This window comes from Sinocyclocheilus anshuiensis, unplaced genomic scaffold, assembly GCF_001515605.1.
Source record: "Sinocyclocheilus anshuiensis isolate Anshui unplaced genomic scaffold, SAMN03320099.WGS_v1.1 scaffold1098, whole genome shotgun sequence".
Taxonomy (NCBI): domain Eukaryota; kingdom Metazoa; phylum Chordata; class Actinopteri; order Cypriniformes; family Cyprinidae; genus Sinocyclocheilus; species Sinocyclocheilus anshuiensis.
This window is the reverse complement of record NW_015538053.1, coordinates 1,159,561-1,166,777: the sequence shown is the minus strand read 5'-3', so window position 1 is coordinate 1,166,777 and position 7,217 is coordinate 1,159,561. Positions and strand designations below refer to the sequence as shown.

General features: G+C 35.3%; 1 long non-coding RNA gene across 1 annotated transcript in view; it reads left to right on the top strand.

Annotated features, from left to right (window-relative positions):
• Positions 1–5,062, top strand: part of LOC107682347 (uncharacterized) — a 23,824-nt gene extending 18,762 nt beyond the window's left edge. The window contains exon 3 of the long non-coding RNA XR_001633461.1: positions 5,052–5,062. This is a non-coding gene — a long non-coding RNA (uncharacterized LOC107682347). The remainder of the gene's footprint in view (positions 1–5,051) is intronic.
• Positions 5,063–7,217: the final 2,155 nt, after the last annotated feature.

Genomic DNA, 7,217 nt, shown 5'->3' with positions numbered 1-7,217 from the left:
AATCTAACAATGCAGAAAGTTTCTTGTGAGGGGTAGGTTTAGGGGTAGGGTTGGTGTAGGGCAACAGAATATAGGGTTTGTACAGTTGAAAAACCATTACGCGTTAAGAAAAAAAAAAATCTTCCTCCTTTCTCATATTTTCCCCCCATCACCATGTTCCCTTAGTGCTCCATAGTAAAGTATGCAGTATGCAGTATGCAGTAAAATGTTAGAGATTTTGATATTAACTAAGAACAGGAAAAACCTGAAATTTCATGACCTGAAATTGAAGTGATAGGACTTGTAATAGTGATAGAATTTTATTTATTTATTTTAATAGCTTCAGGTCAAAGCAGTGAATGTGAAACTAGATAGTGTTTGTTGTGCCCACAGGAGAGATTATACTGTACACTGTGGAGAGGACCATAGCAGTGGGCATTTGTTTCTGAGGCCCATTACCCATGGTTCAACAGGACTGTCTAATAAACCATATCTGATTTAATGGCCCAAAAATGAGAGAAACTCTGCACAATGCCTGCGTCTCCTTAAGGAATATAATTGCGGTGGGCTATTGTGCGGCATCTGTGCTGGGCTCATTTAGAGAGGTAGAGGGGATGAAACATAATTATGCAAATTAGTTATCCATTATAACACATAGCGTTGTTATGAAGACAGGTAATCAAGTGAACATGGTCATCCAGTAATGTTAATTGAGGGCTTTGTGTTGCCACTTAGAAAAGTTGAGGGTCTTAGAAATGTCATATTTGATAGGAATTTTCAGAAGCACTTTTTGGCAAATCATAGGTTCAGCAGTCAAATTGCATCATTTTAGTCTCAATTTCGCCCTCCTGAAACATTAGCAATAGCCATTCGACCTAATGTTCTACAGGCAGACATCGATTCCAAAGCCATTTTAACATTTCGTCAGGCTGGTCACATTAGAGGTCCAGCATAAAGCATCTGATGGGGCGCTCAATTCATCAGTCTTGAGTGAAGTTAAACAGTTATCCATCCATTTGTGTCTGAAGCATAAAATGAATCAAAGTCTTTCAGAGAGGAATGAAATTGTATCTGTATAGGTTGTTAGAGCCATGGCACAGAGGTGAAAATTCTTCAGGTGCCCAGCAGTCAAAGTCATTATATTTCAGGTCAGTGTTACTTTGCAAACAGTGTAAGAGCTAAAAAAAAAAGTTTGGTCACTGACCTGTAGGCAATAAATCTGAGATGTGACAAGAAAAATAACCTCAATCTTTCATCTTATGGTTTTGAATTTACCTCCAAAGATGTTAAATTGTACTCTTCAGCCAGTCAAAAACATATTCTCTGAGCCACTTATATGGTCACCCACGAATTCACTTTTGATCCCTGGTCAAGAAGTCTTGAATGTATGAATGAGAGTGGACTGATGCTCGAGAGTGGAGAAGCACAGAATGTTACTAGGAGGTGCTAAAATGGTCACACTAAATATTATATGACCTGTTTTATTTTCTATACAGTATGCATTTTTTGTCATACAACCTGATAAAACCCTGATTTGTGTAATTTCTAGGGTGGGAGGGGGAGGACATTACACCAAATTACATGTATGTTCAAACGTTTGGGATCAGTTTTTTATGTTTTTGAAATAAGTTTCTTATACTCACAATTTTATTTCATCAAAAATACAGTTAAAAAAAAAAAAAAATTAAATACAATAAATACAAAACTTTATTCTGTATATATTTTAAAATGTTATTAATTTCCGTGTTGGCAAAGCTGAATTGTCAGTAGCCGTTACTCCAGTTTTTTAGTATAATATAAAACTTAATTTCAGTATGTTGATTTGGTGCTCAAGAAACATCAATGATAAAAACAGCTGTGGTGCTAAATATTTATTTTATTTTTTTGCGGAAACCATAATTTATTTGAAATACAAATATTTTGTAATGTTACAAAATGTTTTTATTGACACATTTGATCAATTTAATGCATCCTTAAATAAAAGTATAAAAGTATTAATTTATAACCTAAAGCAAGACCTAAACTAAGAGGTCGCTTAGTAAGGACTAGCTTGATGTGAACAAAGTAGCTGAAAATGTACATATATAATTGATATATAATTAAAACTCATGAATTATAGCGATATTGTTAATTATAATTTAATGGAGTTACTTCTTGAAAATCAGGCATATCACATTTTATGGATTTTTTTTTTTTTACGGTTATGTTTTGGGAAATCATAAATATTATATTTTTGGAGCATCACCTTGACCCTTTATAGGACAAGCGGTATGGAGAATGGATGGATAGAATTAGTATAAAAAGGCCAGCACCTCTGACAAGGAACAGGCCAAAATCATTATTTTAATTTAGTCAGACATTAATTGGGTCAGACATTGTTCACTAGCTAATTTTTCTGGGGAAACCTGAAAAGGGAAAGCTAGGCTGGTCCAAAATAGGCACACATGTATCTTTAAAGATTCAGTGTTACTTTTAGGAAGGAGATAAATTACAGTGATGAACAAGTACTCTGAAATAAAGCTAAAGTAAAATGCTTTGTGTGCTCACAAACTCCAGAGAGCAGAGAGACAGGTTTATATATGTGGAAACAGGAAAAGCATTCTGCACTCTTTGATAGAAACTACCTAAATGGAGTCATGTTGACAGAGAACACAGAGTTCCCTACATTCACTCTAGACACATTAAAGCATTTTACTGAGGCTTTTCTTATGTTTTTGTACACACATTGCTGCAATGTCTATTTGATATTTTCATCTGGAAAAAAAGTCATATTAATATAGTGTTTGCTCATCTGCAATACATCATTAAATCATTCATTCATTTTTTTTTTTCGATTTATTTATTACACATCAAAGATGGACAAATTCAAGGGTGGCGTTATCTGAATTTATTATCGAAATCCCTTCCTAAATATAGTGATTCTAGTTATTCTTCCCCTGATGACAGAGTAATGTTACTCTTGGCCAGGCTTCCAGAGATTTGACTCTCGTAATTGAAACCTAAGGGAGCTATTCAGTTGTATTTATGATGCTGAATATGTTGAGAAGGCGGGACATGAATTCCACTCTTGGCCGTATATCACTGCAGAGGTGTAGAGCAGTGGAGATCATCTTCATTAATATATGCTGCTGAGGAGATGGAGCTGAGCAGTTGTTTTGAGGTTTGCTGGATTTCTGAATTTCTGAATTAGTGACCCCTGCTATTTTATCACGCTTGCTCGCTAGCTGCTTATGAATTTGGTTATGAATGAGGCTCAGATTACAGTCAGATGTTGCTGGGAATAAATTAACATTCTTATGAATATCAAAACATTGAGATTATACAATATGAACAAGTTTTTCCATGCTATACTGTGGCACACAGAGAGAGAATAATGTCTGAAAATTCTTAATAGCAAGAATGTAATCTTGCTTTACGATAATATTTGCCCCTTTTCTCTATTTTCAGGGCTATACTTGCTGCATAAAATATTAAAGTAATATTCCAGGTTATTTTCAGTGTTATTTTTAGTGTCTGTCTACTGAAGAAAATAATTTCTTAAACTGCCATAATGCTCAGCATTGTGTTGTCCACACTCTTGGCTCTCTGGTTTTCTTTTAATGGAATAGTTCATCCACAAATGAAAAATTGCTGAAAATACGGTTGCTCTATCCATTATATTGTTTCTCCAGTAAAAAAAAAAAAAAAGTTGTCTTGTCTGAATCGGGAGAGAAATATGCACAGATCAAGCACCATTTACAAGCCAAAACAGTTCTAAACAAATATTTTCAGTGGACTTTGATGTGAGAGGACAAAATGGGATTAACTTTTTCACTATCGGAAGCATTATTATGGATTATGGGCTCATATTTTGGTCAGAAGCAATGATTTAAAAAAAATGGTTTCTTACAAACACACAGAATTTCAGTTCACAAGATGTTAATAGTCAATAGAAAACATGTGCTGTCATTACTTCCACTATTCTGATTCTTGGAGAGATACAGAGCTTACTGTCAGTCACTTGGCTCACTCGGTCACTGCTTGCTTGAGTAGGTGACAGTTTCTGGATGGTGTGTGTGTGTGTGTGTGTGCTTCCCTGTATTGTGAAGGCATTGTTCTGAGTGAATGGCTAAGGTGAGACACCGAGTGGAAGGATTGGGGGGGCATCCGTCATGTTGCTATGGTGACTATGGATAAAGAACATCTGTACCGGAGAAACAGTACTTCACACTGTGCCCACATTAATTCAGTATGCAGGTGTGCACAACAGCCTACAGTGCTCCCTCACGGCACAATACAGCATTATCATGCCATTAACATTAAGCTTTAAAACATCTGTTACTCTGACTTAGACTGTGTAACACGTTGCAAATTCACGTGGTGCCCTGAGAACGCCCATCGCACCCAGATTCACTCAGACTCGAGAAGGATCCAAATTGTGCCAGATTTACTGGTCTCAGTGAAAGTCTTACCATCCCTCCTCTAATCAAAGAACCCAATGAAGTCTCAAAGGGTGAAATTGAGCCTCAGGGGAGTAATGGAGCCCATTAAAAAGGAAGACAAACAGAGAGAGCGAGCGAGAGGTGGAACACCTGCTTAGTAAGGCAGCTCGGAGATATTTACAGGGTTCTGTGGGCAGAATGTCTTACTGAGAGGGTAACCAACCCAGGGACGGCTAATATAGTTCTTGTTTGGTGATTAAATGCAAAGAAAGAGAAGTGCTTTGAGCGTGTCTTGTCACTTACTACACAAATGAGAATATGTGTGAATGCATGTGAGGATGATGCTACATCTGTAGAGTATGGCAAAGTGGTGTTAAAATGTTAAAAGTGTGACAGTGGCATGGATCTTGTACTTTTAGAAGAGATATATGTTAACGTATCATGAAAGGAATGACACCCAGTGCCATCTGCTACGACCACTACTATATCACAGATACAGAATTGTCCAAACTAAGAGTTGTGTACATTGGTGGAGTGCTAGATTCGGTTCAGGGCAAGATGTTTGGGTGGAAAGACGTAACAAGCAATTGTTGTGACTGTAGGTACTGTAGTAACTCGTCTTTCATGTTTCTGTAAATTACATTCAGACAGAGTCTGAACTCTGAAGTATCCTCTTAAGCAGTCTATTTTGATCCTGCTTATTCAAATCGATGCAAAGAAACCTCCTCTTCCTTCTTAACACAGTGATAGATAGAGCCACAGATGAAAAGCGGCACATCATATAAAATAAAAATAAAAGTACCCAGAATGTCTTCTGTTCTAATGGTCTCTTCTCTGGGAATAAAGGAAAATGTTAAATAGAAAGATTTTTTATAACGCCTAGAATGTTGTGCGGCGCTTTTCTAACATCCAAACAAAAATCCACAAGAACAATGGAAATTTTGGGTGTTCATGTGGCTCAGTGGTAGAGCATTGCGTTAGCAGGGCAAAAGGTTGTGGGTTTAATTCCCAGGGAACAAACATACTGGTAGCTTTGGATAAAAGTGTCTGCTAAATGCATAAATTATTATTAAATTATTAAAATTATTAATTCAGTACAGTTTACTGCTCTTTTTATTATAATTTTTGTTTTAAACAGTCGCTCTCTCTCTCTGGCTTTCCTTGATAAATATTTAATGGCATCTCAGCATTTGCTCTTTTAACATGCTTGCATTTACGGTATTCTCTTTTCTGTACTGGAAAGAGCAGCACAAATCTGTTTAATGGAATAAGAAATGTGAAATAACTGACATTTCTGTTTAAAACGCTGACATTGTTGCTGACTGCTATGTGTAGTGACATCTCAAGTTGTGGGCTGTTGAGTTTAATGCATCTGTTTTGTCTCTTTTTAGGTCTGTATTTCAAATTGGCAGTGATCTTGACTCCTATATATCAAACTAGACCTTTTATTCAGATCATGTCTATGCATAATGAAGCAATATCCACATTAATGCAAAATCAGCACTCTATAATCAAGGACATGGTTAATTAACCTAATCTCATTTGTAGGTATTTGTACATGTATACGCAAACAAATTTGTAACTTTAGATATATATATTTCAAAAAAATGCTTTAAATCAACTGCTAGTAAAATTCACAAATAATTCAAGAAAAAATGTAATTTGAATTTTGTGAAACATACTCCAATAATCTTATTGACAGCTAAAACATAAATGTGTTATATATATATATATATATATATATATATTCTGCCATTATATACATTATATATAGCAGAGATTTTTAAGTTTTTTTTTTAAATATCTAACAGCTATTAATTATTCAGATTCATATTATTATATTCATATTATTCAGTCACATGACATTTTTGTACTTTAGATATACAATGTACAGTATGTGCATATTGACATCATCTAAAATGTAAGAAATCTACGTGAATCCTTTATATAGTAAATAATTGCATATTTATTTGCTAGAATATAAGTAATATAATGTTCTGAAATTGTATATGCTATACTGTATATAGCCAATATTTTAAGTATTTTTTGACATAATTTAATAGTACTTATTAATTATTTAGATGCAGTTTATTCAGTAAATTGTTCACTCACATTACATTTGTAATGCACATTTTCAAATTTATTCTGAAAATGTCCTTACATAGGTTAAGTGTAAGCATATACATTTTTATTGTAGCTTGGTGGTTTCATTCAGCAATTTTTATGCAGCATCTTACAATATAGCATAACGTTTGTGGAAGGATATGTAGCTAATGACAAAAATCCTGGCTGTCTATGGGAAAACCAGCAAAAATGTTTTCAGCCAGTTGGCTCCAGTTCCAGACAACATGCCGGTAATCATAGCTCATAACCTGTGTCACCTGCCACTATATTCAGGAGACATTTTGACAGGAAAAAAAAACAATGAGAGCTGTACAGCTTTGCTCATCAAATTCTCTGCAACACTTTTTATCATGTAGGTTTCCAAGTCATTACTGAAGGTACAAATTACACGACGGCCTGCCCAACACTGGCATTCTGTCCTCGACTCGAGCCTGCATCTATGCCAGTTTGCACTTCTTAATTTGCTTATAATAGACATTTAATGTACCCTTCATCATGTTTATTTATTTCTCATCACAGAAATCTAATTAGTACTCAGTGGCTGTCTGAGATGTTCTGAGAGCAGTGACCTGATATGCCACTGCTGCTGGTTTCTTCCATTGTGATGAGGGCTTCAGAGTTTTACAACACAGCCTAACAAGGCAAAAGTGCAAGGAGGTTTAGATAACATTGCATTTGAATTGCATTTGCAGA